General features: G+C 36.2%; 1 protein-coding gene across 1 annotated transcript in view; it reads right to left on the bottom strand.

The window, feature by feature from the left end:
• The window catches only part of LOC121907643 (interleukin-1 receptor type 1-like), a 34,162-nt gene extending 28,185 nt beyond the window's left edge, over window positions 1-5,977 (bottom strand). The window contains exon 1 of the mRNA XM_042427323.1: window positions 5,803-5,977. The gene's annotated coding sequence lies outside the window, so the exon portion shown is untranslated. The remainder of the gene's footprint in view (window positions 1-5,802) is intronic.
• Between the last annotated feature and the right edge of the window lie 6,661 nt (window positions 5,978-12,638).

Genomic DNA, 12,638 nt, shown 5'->3' on the forward strand with positions numbered 1-12,638 from the left:
TTTGGAGATTTAAAGGTGTCACATTGGGCTTCAGGAAATTGTGACTGTGTGATTTTCTGACATTTTATAGACTGAATGATTAATTGATTAATCGCAAAAATAATCAGCAGATAAATTGATCATGAAAATAATAGTTGGCTGTCACAATGAGGTCATGACAAAGAAGAATAGCAGCCTCTATCAACTTCTAAGCTGCACCGAAACTACACAGAAACTGAAGGCCAAGCCAATCATCAACTATTAATGCAAAGTGGTACAAATTGTATTACCAGGAAGTAGCTCTCAAATGGATAGAAATAGTAAAGAGTAAGGGTTAGGGGTGGGGTTTAATAGCAGTATCAAATTCACTCAACAGATCTGAATCCCTTATCAAATCTATTTAGATGTCAACATTTTAAGTATCTAATGTTATACAAAAAACCCTAAAACTATTATTTAATCCAACCAAGATCCTCTTTTAATGGGCGAGATGGCAAAAACACTACAATTCTGAGTTGTATTGTGTACTGCTTATAATGACAAACTACCAGTAAGTCACCTCTGACAATGTTAAAGCTAATGATGACTAACAAACCGTATATTATATGTTGATAACTTTGCAATTCAGCTACTGCACTAATATTGCACAGATTGACAGGACATATTTCCTGCCCAGAATACTGGAGGTCCCGATTCAGATGTATTGAGTTTCTAAGATTCAAAAATGTACATGTATATGATATGATAAAGTTTACAATGAGATTCCAACTACTGAAACTCACATGACAGTTATTTCACTCATCACTCTGCTGTATGGCAAAAAGACAGTCCACTTGCTATCACAGAGAGGTGTATGGGAAAGTACAGTACAGACACCAGCGTACATGAACCAAACAACAGCAAGCTTGTTTTCTCATTTGGCTAGGTCATAACAGAACCCAACCCTACAAGTGGTAAACAAGGACAAATTCCATGATACCTGTGTTTACAGTGGTAATGTTTAATTTTAGAATATGTCTGTAACACCCTGTGATTACCAAAATATCCAGTGGACTAGAAGCAGGTTGTATTTTTCTGAGTGTCTCTGTTGAGTACAACTGAGAAATCCCTCAAATGTGTAACACAGACCAGGTTTTACTCAGCAAAGGTACATACAGTACATAGAAGTCATTGCCAATGTGTTTATCCTGTGCAGGGAAGGGCAGGGGGAGCATGGACAGGAGGGAGCAAGGCTGCTGAGATTTTTTTAAAGCAATAACTGCTTACAGATTTTAGATAGATTAGATAATCTTCAGTATGATCTTTTCTGCAAGAATTCATTTGACAAAGTGACATGTTGTAAACCAAGATCCAAGGCAGTGTTGTAGAAAACGCTCACATGGCAGATGCTGGCTTACAAATCTGCTCAGTCACTTGAACTTTGTCCATCTGTTTGTGGGACAGCGGTTGCAAAACAGAGTAATATAGAGTGAGCAAAGGTCCAAGTTTGTGACAACATGAAAATGTACAGAACAGATAATGATCTATCTGATCATGATCTAATAAACAACATGGAGTCTTTTTATTTGATCATTTGTTTTGTCTCAATATGATCAATATGTCAAAATTGTTTCAGTACAAGTTCTAAGAGCCCAAGATGACATCCTCAGATTGTCCAAAAAGATCCCAAAGCTAATTAAATTGTGATGATTTTATAGCTGTAATTTACGGTAATTTCATCATGGCTTAATCTGCTGTTTATTTTCTTTATTAATCATTAAAAGGTTTTTACTATAAAATGACAAAAAATTGTAAAAAATGCACATCACAATTTCCCAGAGCCCAAGGCCAACAGTCCAAAACCCAAAGATATTTTCTTTTCTATCATGCATCACAAAGAAAATCAGCAAATCCTCACATTTCAGAAACTGAAATTAGAGCATGTTTATCATTTTTGGTTGAAAAGTGACACTGAATCGATTATCAAAAAGGTTTCAGATTAATTTTCTTTGGACCAACTAATGAATTTATTGCTTCAGCTCTAAATTGTATGAAAAAGTGAAAAGCAGCAAATCTTCACATTGGAGGGGCTGGAATAAGCAAATACAAAAGTACATATTATGTACTACTTGATAAATTATTAATGACCAATGACTGATTATCAGAATTGTCTATTCATTTCCTCCAGTCAGGTGAATTAGATTTACAGATCTGTTCGTCCTTTAAACATTTCTAGGCATTATTTTAACCTATTTAAATGTGTACAGTGCTTCTCATTCAGTCTCCTCCTTTGGATCCATTAGACTCTATCTCTCCTGAATTTGATTTGAACTCAACTAACTTGAGGCTCTTTCTCTCAAAAGCACTGTAACACTGATATGATCACATCAGTGTTACATTCTCATGATCATAGAGGGACAGAAAAGTGTTGAGCAAAGCAAAAAAATCAGTTTTTTGGCAGGAGAAGAGGATGTGATCCTAAATGACGATGGAGAATTGAAACTCAGATCCTCAATACAACCTGCAACACGAGCAAAAACTTGTTCACATGACAGACAAGCCTTTGTATGAGAGCTCACCGGTCACACTATAGTAACGCTTCATAATGTATTACATAGCACATAGCTTATCACATGCAAACAAGGACTTACTACTATGTACTACTAATACTAACTACTTAAGTATATATTGATCTATGTGTGCATATTTTGCATCATAGAGTTGTTATGTTAATACCCCTTGACTCTGTTAAACATTAGATTAGGATTATTTTCTTTGCTGAGAGGAAACATGCTGGCCCTAAGAGAAACACACTACATCTGATTCTGATGTCCCGCCTCTAAACCAGTTTATTTTTAACCATGTCTGAGAAAATATCTTTGAAATTAAAGACACAGTATTAGCAGGCACCAGAAATCTGCAATACAGTAGTAAACACCACTCTGCAGGACTGGTTTAGGGACAAAACAACATGAGAATATTCTAATATAAAAGAGGGAGGAAAGGAGGAAACCCCAGACAGTATGATGGAAATATCCTTCCATGGGTGCTGCAAAGTGTAATTGTTAATAAAGATAGATGGAGATGCTGAAGACATTTAGCCTGTGGGAGGTTAATTTAACTACATGATTCATTTTGCACTATAAAGGGGAAACAATGGGAGTTAGAATATGACTTACATGACTGAATTTGAAGTTTCACAGAGAGTGAAGTGATCCCTTGTTCCTCAACAGGGACATTTTTGTCTTCTTACTTTGCGATTTTTCAATCATTCTGGCTGTGCTAATGTATATGGCATAAATTTTGACAAGGGTGTGCTTTTTTTTTTGAATTTTGGAAGTTCAGCCTCATCTCCTATAGTAAGTCTATGATGAGCTGTGTAGCCAAAAAAAAGACACTCAGATCTTTATGGACAAAAATGTCCCCATTTAAACCCATTTAAACCCATTAAAAACGTCATTTTTGATCCCACAACCAGTGCAGCATAAAATCATGCATTCTATTATATCAGGCTTTAAATCTAGAGCAGTGGCTTCAAAATTGTAGTTTTTACTATTTTCCACCAGATTGAACCATTTACTCATGTTTGCCCGATGAGGTAAATACATGCAATTTTCCTGTTTCCACTAGGGCAAATTGGGTGTCCCGGGATGAATGCATTTTTAATAATATTTCACCACTTTTTTACAACAATGACTGAAATTTACATTAACTAAGCTTTATGGTAAGTTTTTGAACATTTCAAAACAGAATAAATAAGCAATGAATATGAAAATCACTATATTAAAAACAGTTTAAAATGCAACCTGAAAAAACCTGAAATGAAAACTCATGGTTGCAGGTTGTCATAGTAACACAACACGTTTTCCAACTCGGGAGTTTTGCAGGATCTAAGCGGTCAAAAAAACTGAGTGTCAGAGCAGCGATGAAAAGATTTGACAAAAAACAGCTCAAACAAATGCTGCAACATCTCAGTTCTCAACAAACACTGTGTGTTCAGACTACTGGCAACAAAGTAACAGGCTATAAGTCATTTTCAATGGAAGCCAGTATCATGAAGCTACAAACTGACGCCCAACACTTTACGCTACCTGACAGGCGTGACAGGCTTGATGGGCCTGACGGGCGTGACCGTCGTGACAGTTCAAAGTTGAACTAGCCTCAACATTTTTCAGTGGTCCAGTGACACAGTGAAGCATCAACCAATCATATGTTTTTGTTTCACCATTTCCACTCTTCTTTTCTCTCCCCACAGTACCTGTTCCGTTCTGTCTAAAAAAAATGGAAGGAAAAACTGATTCTTTCCGTAAGCAAGTTTCCTGTGCTATTTAATCCTACCCATTTCGTGACGCTAACAGAAAAAAATGCAGCTTGGCAGAGTGTGGCAGCTATTGTGGGAGTACCAGGTATGGAACATACATTCTTAAACGCACAATGGCTAGCTGTGGTAGTGTGTTATTTAATAATACTAAATTATCTTTACTTGCTATTAAAGATAATCGTGAATTAATATGATACACAAGCCCATGACAACATAACTATGTCAACAAGCACTCAAGCAACATTTCAACGGCGACTCTGCAACAGTGTAGCTGGCCATGAACGGCCGTTTTATAGCTTTGTCGCTTATAGTGTCATCAGCCTGAGGGACGACTGAATCTGAGCCAACAGCTAATGGCTTAACAGACAGATTTTTGGCTGCTTGTGAATGATCTATCCATCACTGTTTGTGAACATTCACTGTGGTCTTATACATTCCCAAATTCATATTTGTGTTATTTGCTTTCTCATTGCTGGTAAACATGAAAACAAGACAGGACACGTCCTGTCAGAGTCAGACCAACCAGTTCTTGTTCTCTTTCTCCACTTCAACAGCAGCTCACATGTCGCATTAAAATGCCCAAAACCTTTTTTGGGGTTTTATTTGTTTGTTTTTCCTTGTACACTACATCTTAAGTATCATTATTGTTGCTAATCATCGACATATCCCTGACTGAAAAAAACTGTGAAACAGTGTGAAAGTTGTGAAAGTGAAAAAAAAAACATTTTCCTGTTGGATAAATTATATGCATTCAACAAACTACAACACAGCAAGTGAAGTGGGAGAAGTAAACAGGAGATGCACAGTTAACAGTAAATAAAATCAAGTAATTCTAATGCTCGTGCCTAGCTAACCCAACCTCAGTTAAGAATTTAGTCAACAAAAAACCTCATAAGGATCAAAGCCTAACATGTACAGTGTGGCTAACCTCTTAGTTTCAAATTCTGTGCTATCTTGGTGAAAAATGTGGTCACCTATTTACTGGTGCATAACGTGCCTCACCACCTGTCTTTCCATGTACCTGGCTCTGACATGCAGAATGTGAAAAAATGTATTCATAAATGCCCTACCACTATTGTAGAGAACACATCTACATAGCACTGACAGTCAAAACACATGCAGAAAGAAAAGCTGCACGGTTTCTCCAAATGTTTGATGTAGTTGATTGTTGTCTGATTCTTTTGTTTTTATTATTATTAATTGACGCCATGCCACTTATTTTAGGTACATTTCCATTGGTTTACTAGGAGAGAAGGAGCATCAATCTGTCTTTCTACACAGTACAAATCTTAAAAGATATCATCTTTATTGGATATAGTAGATCCTCTAATATTACAACACACTTCTCTAATACAGTAAACGCAAACCAGAATGGTGTGATCCTCAAAGCCTGAGTATCCCTCAGTTTCTAACAAGGAAGGTAGCTGATCTGAAAAGATACTTGTGTTTGCCGTCAGTCACTAACTGCTAAGGGTAGGGACTGTCCTCAGATAAGCAAAATTGAGCAGAATATCGTGACTCACCTCAGAGTGACACAGAGACACTGAACAGACGGAGGAAGGATGAGAGAGTTTACACCACACAGCAGAGCTAACAGAGGAAACCTCACCTCTGACCCATGCATGCAGAATGAAGTCTCTACAATGCAGCACAGCCAGTTACTCAACAGCTCTGTCCCACCTCCATGGGACGTAATCACAAAGACAGACAAAGAGAAGGAAGAGTGTGTTTGGATTGCATCTCTCAACTCTCTGTTCACCTTCTTTTGCATGTCAACCTACTGTTAAACCGTCAGAAAACATTTCCCAAACCCCAGCCAAAATAACTTAGTGTACTTTCACTAGGATAATTTAACACAAAGTTTAGACCAAACACTTGACAAAAAATGACCAGAGGCGTTGCTATAATTTCAGTTTCATATAAAATATTACCACATGTTTCTATAGATATAGAAATGTGTAATGATGTCATGAAAAATAAGCCTTTTCATAGAATATGACTGAAAATTTACAGTCCTATGCTGTTGGTAACTGCTGTGAGTATATTGTTCTGTCAGTTACTGCATGTGAAAGTGGGGCTTTCAGTTTTGAATGGGAAAGAATTAAAAATCCTTATTTTAAAAATTCTCATAATTTTAAGAAATAAAGAAACTAAACGAGTATAAAGGTGCATTATATATGCATGTATATGTTGTATACATCTACCAGTGACAGGTTTTGGTTCCCATCACTTAAATGTTTACCAAATGGCCACACCTGGGTTTCCCCACTTGATAGAGGAATCACCAAGAGACAAAGGCATTCATTCAATAAATGTCACTTTTTCAAACAGGATGTACTGCGGAAAGCGTAAACTACACAGCCACAAAATGGCAGTTAGAACACACATCTTGACTTGCTGGAATGAGCTCTGTTCTCTTTTCTGTTTTGCACAACAAAAAGGTATCAACCACAAGATGTTTTTCTTCTCTCCCCCCCCCCGCCAAAACTTCTTTGCGGTCTACATATGACTTTGGGGCAGCAATGATAACAAAGGATATTTTCACTGTGTTTCATCATTAAGATACAGTGTACACCTTGTAATGTTTTGCTAAATTATGTCTGACTGTGTGGATAGTTGATGATTTACAGTAAGTGTTTTTGCATACTGACTAACATTATTCAATCCTTGTTTGAAACTTTGTGCCTTTGAGGAACTGTTATATAAAATGTCACTGAACATCAACATCAGATACTTCAAATACTTTTTTTCATAAAAGAGTGTAGCGACAAATGATTTTTCAATGCTCAGTAAATTGACAATGGCGGAGCCAATCCCTTTGGCCCCCACACACAGCACCATCTTTTCCTTTACATAGCATCCATCAGTACAACAGACTAACACTCACCACTCTGATATCCTGAGTTTCTATTTGTAACAGAAATTATGTTTGATTTACTAATTAATTCAAGTTAAAAAGTTGTGGGCCAAGTAATAAGTATTTTTTTTAAAAACCATGCCACTTGTGCCTAACTGATTTACATTTTATATTACAGGTACTATATGTAAGAATCAGAAATTCCTTTGCATTAATGACACATCCTGTTGCTCAAGTATATGCTTGCACTCCTTCAGTGTGAGCAGCTAAAACCACATGCTTTGCAGTAATGTTATTGCCAGCTCAGGTGCCAGTCACCGTTAGCAGACTCTATTTTTAAGCTAATGTTAGCTGGTGTTGTTTCCTTCCTGAGGCAAGGTGCTCAGCAGCATGCATAAACGTCACATCCTTTGGGTTTTCCCAACAAAACCACCCTGAGTCCTTTCCATAGAAGGAGTCTACAGGCTGTTCTAGGCAACTGAGAAAGTCGGGGAAGTTCTCATTTCATTACTTATTCACATTCTATTGATAATTTTAGTTAATTTTTTAATGTTTTAAACTAAAATTCTAACATAATTCTTACATATAGCACCTTTAACAAGCAAATATATTACCTTCAAGATATTGAAATTTCCATCACAGATCAAGATCCATACTGAACCATCATGTGTGAGAAACTGTGTTCAAACCGAACTCAATCTGTAGAGGACTAATATGAAAAAGATTTCACTTGCAAAGACCTCAACAAAACCCGTGGAGGTTTTGACCACTAGTGGTGCTATGGGGCAATGATCGTATGCTGGTTTCGTTTGTATGTTGTGCTATACAAGCTTATCTGCTGTTGTGTATACATACACGCAAGTAACCCAAATGACCAAGGTACGTTTGAACCATTTTTTTGGTCATTTTTTTGTTTTTAAATTTTGGGCAAAAAATACAAATTCAGCTCGATTTCCTGTTTTCCGTTCTCACTGACAAAACAATATTATCACTCAATGTTTTGTTTTCATTGGTGGATGGGCCTTCAGCACCCCCTTGTTTCTGATTGGCCAGTGTGCTCTATCAGTTATGTTTGCACTGTACTCTTCAAAATAAAGGTTCCACTTCTTTGCCTCTAGAAAGTGCAATGTCAACACAAAATATATATACAGACAGACAGACCTTTAGCCTTTAATAATTGATGATTATAGTTGAAAAATAATTTATTATGACCTACAATGACAATAAAATGTTTTTCATATCAAATGAACGAGCTGTCTTTCATTTTTGAATATTCAGTTGGTGCATAAAGTAATGCAACAGAGTCTTATTGTATTGCCGGTTCATGTGCAGCTGAGTGACCATAACGCATTATGTCTATTTTGTAAATGAAAGTACTTTGGTAAGTTTTCCTCAGGATGTACTGTGGATAGTAAAATCTGTTCTCAATAATTAGAAAGATCAATGGCATAGAACCAACAGCAAACATGTCAAAAGTAGTTACAAAAAATGACCAGCAGATGTCGCACTATGTGAAACTCCTATATATATATAGGTTTGTATGCCCAGTGTCTCAAAAAATAAAGATGTGGAGATGATGACAGCTAGACAAAAACAAAACAAAACAAAACAGATAGGCATCTATAGATAGGCCTTTATGCAGTGAATAAATAGTTGAGGCTTCCTATGATGCTCACTGTCTCTGTAGGTCATTCACTGCATAAACGCCTATCTATAGATTCCTATCTGGGGTTTTTTATTTGTTTGTTTGTTTGTTTTGTTTTGTTTTTGTAGCTGTCAACATCTCCACATTTCTATTTATTTTTTGAGACATTGAGTGTGTACAAACCTATTGATGAGGAGGTTCACACAGTGCGACACCTGCTGGTCATTTTTGTAACTACTTTTGGCGTGCTTACTGTCGGTTCTCTGCCATTGATCTTTCTAAATATTAAGAACAGACTTTATTATCCACAGTACAACCTTAGGAAAACTTACTAAAATGCTTTCATATACAAAATAAACATAGGGCCAAATCCATAAAAGTATTGTGCGGCTTTGTGGTCACAAACTTGTGCAAATGAGACAGAAAGTGTGTAATTCACAGAGCATCCGCAGAGGGTGAAGTGCACCGCAAACTGCGCTGCCAAGTAAATAGCATCATGGTGCACCTGTTCCATTTGCATGTTTATAAATTAGGTAATATTGATACCTTCCAAAATGCATTATAATTCCTAATGTAATAATCATGGTAACTCAGCGGCACATGAATCGCCAGTACAATAAAACGCTGTTGCATTACTTTATACATAAACTGAATATTTGGAAATGAAAGACAGTGCGTTCATTTGATTTATTTATTTATTTCTAAAGGCAAAGAAGTGGAACCTTTATCTTAAAGAGTACAGTGCAAACATAACTGATATAACACACTGGCCAATCAGAAACACAGGGGTGCCTAAGGCCCACCCACCAATGAAAACAAAACATTGAGTGATAATATTGTTTTGTCAGTGAGAACAGAAAACAGGAAATCGAGCTGAATTTGTATTTTTTGCCCAAAATTTAAAAAACAAAAAAATGAGCAAAAAAACGGTTGAAACGTACCTTGGTCATTTGGGTTACTTGCGTGTATGTATACACTACAGTAGATAAGCTTGTAGAGCACAACATACAAACAAAACCAGCATACGATCATTGCCCCATAGCACCACTAGTGGTCAAAACCTCCACGGGTTTTGTTGAGGTCTTTGCAAGTGAAATCTTTTTCATACTAGTCCTCTACAGATTGAGTTCGGTTTGAACACAGTTTCTCACACATGATGGTTCAGTATGGATCTTGATCTGTGATGGAAATTTCAATATCTTGAAGGTAATATATTTGCTTGTTAAAGGTGCTATATGTAATAATTATGTTAAAATTTTAGTTTAAAACATTAAAAAATTAACTAAAATTATCAACAGAATGTGAATAAGTAATGAAATGAGAACTTCCCCGACTTTCTCAATTGCCTAGAACAGCCTGTAGACTGATTTCTATGGAAAGGACTCAGGGTGGTTTTGTTGGGAAAACCCAAAGGATGTGACGTTTATGCATGCTGCTGAGCACCTTGCCTCAGGAAGGAAGCAACACTAACTAACGTTAGCTTAGAAATAGAGTCTTGTATTGTAATTTGTATTTTTTGTCTTTTGCCCAAAATTTATACCTTGGTCGTCTCATCCTGTCTTGGCACATTTCAGCACTAATACATTCCAATCTGCTGAGCACAGCTATGTCCCATTCTTCTGGTTTATATAATGGTGTCACTGGAGGCTCCATTTAAAACACTGTCATGTTGAGACCTCTTGTGGCTGCACATAGGAGCACCTTGAGATCAAAATACCAGCAAAATCTCCATCATATTCTTAAAATGTACACCTTTACCATGGACTTGTGAAATAAATACCAATGTAAGTTATAACTTCTATAACATGAAACATTTTTATGTAAATGATTCCTGTGCTATTTCTAAATTCATGTTTAAGTTTATAATTTATAATGATCTTTATTGTGCATCTTTATCTGTGTATGATTTTATTTACTAATCACTTTGTGGTGCTGCTTTTTATCATACCTTGTTTTTATATACTGTGGGCTAAACTAGAAAAGTTATATATGGGTAACAGTTATATCTCTTCAAATTTGAGATTCCAAATTACCCTTTAGTCTGAATGTGTTTGGCCCAGTCCCAACATCTGCACTAAGCCAATAATCAACTTCATATTCAACTTCAGTTTATTTAAAGTGCACATCAGCCAAAAAGTCTCTGTACATTTTTTAAGTTAAAAAAACAAAAAAACAAACATGATTTCACATGTAAAGGTACACACATGTGCACACAGGTAATAATGTAATAATAATATACAGGATTGAGGTAAGGAATTTAAAAAGAGAGATCATATAACTGGAACAGAGTCAAAGAGGAAAATAGTGATTTGATTTCCCAGCTGGTGAAATGAAGAGAGGCCATAGCATACAGAGAAAAGATGTGTTTTCAGCCTGGATTTGAAAGTCTCAACACAGCTTGCCTCCTGAATGTGCAGTGGTAGTTTATTCTAAAGAAGGGGAGCTCGGTGGGCAAAGGCTCAACCACCAAAAGATTTTTAGTTAAATCACGGACCAGTCAAGTAAGCAGCATCAAGAGAACATAAAGGACATGATGGAGTTTACAGAGTAATAAGGCTGGAGATACACGAAGGAGCAAAACCATTGAAAGGAGTAAAAAGGAGTAAAAAGGAGGTTTTTGACATCAGCTCTTGTTTGAATTAGTAGCCAACAACATCAGGAAAGGTGTTAAATGATCCAGTTTCTTAGATCTTGTGAGGACTCTAGCAGACCAATTGGAGACCTGTTTTGTTTGTTTGTTTTGTTGCTGTCACAGGTAAGTCGGATAAAAGTGCATTACGGTAGTCAATTCCGGGTGTTATAAAGGCATGTACAAGGATTTCATTATCTGAATTGGATAAAATGGGGCATATTTTGGCTAAGTTACAAAGGTGATAGAAGGCAGTTCTTGTACTTGCTGTGTGGCTCAAAGGTAACAGGGATCAAATAATATTCCTCAGTGGTGGAAAGTAACTCAGTACATTTACCCAAGTACTGTACTTCAGTACAATTTTGAGATATTCGTACTTTACTTGAGTATTTCCATTTAATGATACTTTATACTTCCACTCCACTACATTTCAGAGGGAAATATTGTACTTTCTACTCCACAATGTTTATATGACAGCTTTAGTTACTTTTCACAAGAAGATTTGATACCATGGATAGAACAAGTTTTTTAAAATACAACACATTGTTAAAGATTTCCAACTTTTTTGGCTTTTGATGTCTTAAAAAGAGCAGTGTGTGTAGTCGTGGTCATGTTTTAGATATCTATAAGCTGCACCACATAGTGATTTTTCCCTCTAAACTTCTCACATGGTTTAATTTCAATAAATGTTCAAATGATCAAATATTTCACCAAAAATCAAAGATTAGACAAAAATTCCAAAAACTGAAAACAGATTTGTGTATCAGAACTTTGTTTTTTCTTCTTTCCTCTCCCATTAATCATCTCACGACCCCTCAGATTTATCTGGTGACCCTTTGGAGGGACCCAACCCCAAGGTTGGGAACCTCGGGACTAAACTAGCTAACTGTACAAAAGTAGTATAAACATATTAAAAGTTAAATGCTGCTTACACATTGATGCATCAGTATTAATAATCTAATGATGTCATACTGTATATAATAATATATCAGATGAGGCAAGTACTTCTACTTTAATACTTTAAGTACATTTTGCTGCTACTACTTATGTATTTTTACTTAAGTAGATTTTTTCATGCAAGACTTTAACTTGGAATATTTTTACATTGCTGTATTGGTATTTTTACTTGAGTAAAGGATCTGATCTGAATACTTCTTCCACCACTGCTATTCCTCGAGTCTAGTTGGACCAAGAAGCAACTTTTCAGTTGTGTGCATTCCAGAGACAG

Source organism: Thunnus maccoyii, chromosome 11 (genome assembly GCF_910596095.1).
Source record: "Thunnus maccoyii chromosome 11, fThuMac1.1, whole genome shotgun sequence".
Taxonomy (NCBI): Eukaryota; Metazoa; Chordata; class Actinopteri; order Scombriformes; family Scombridae; genus Thunnus; species Thunnus maccoyii.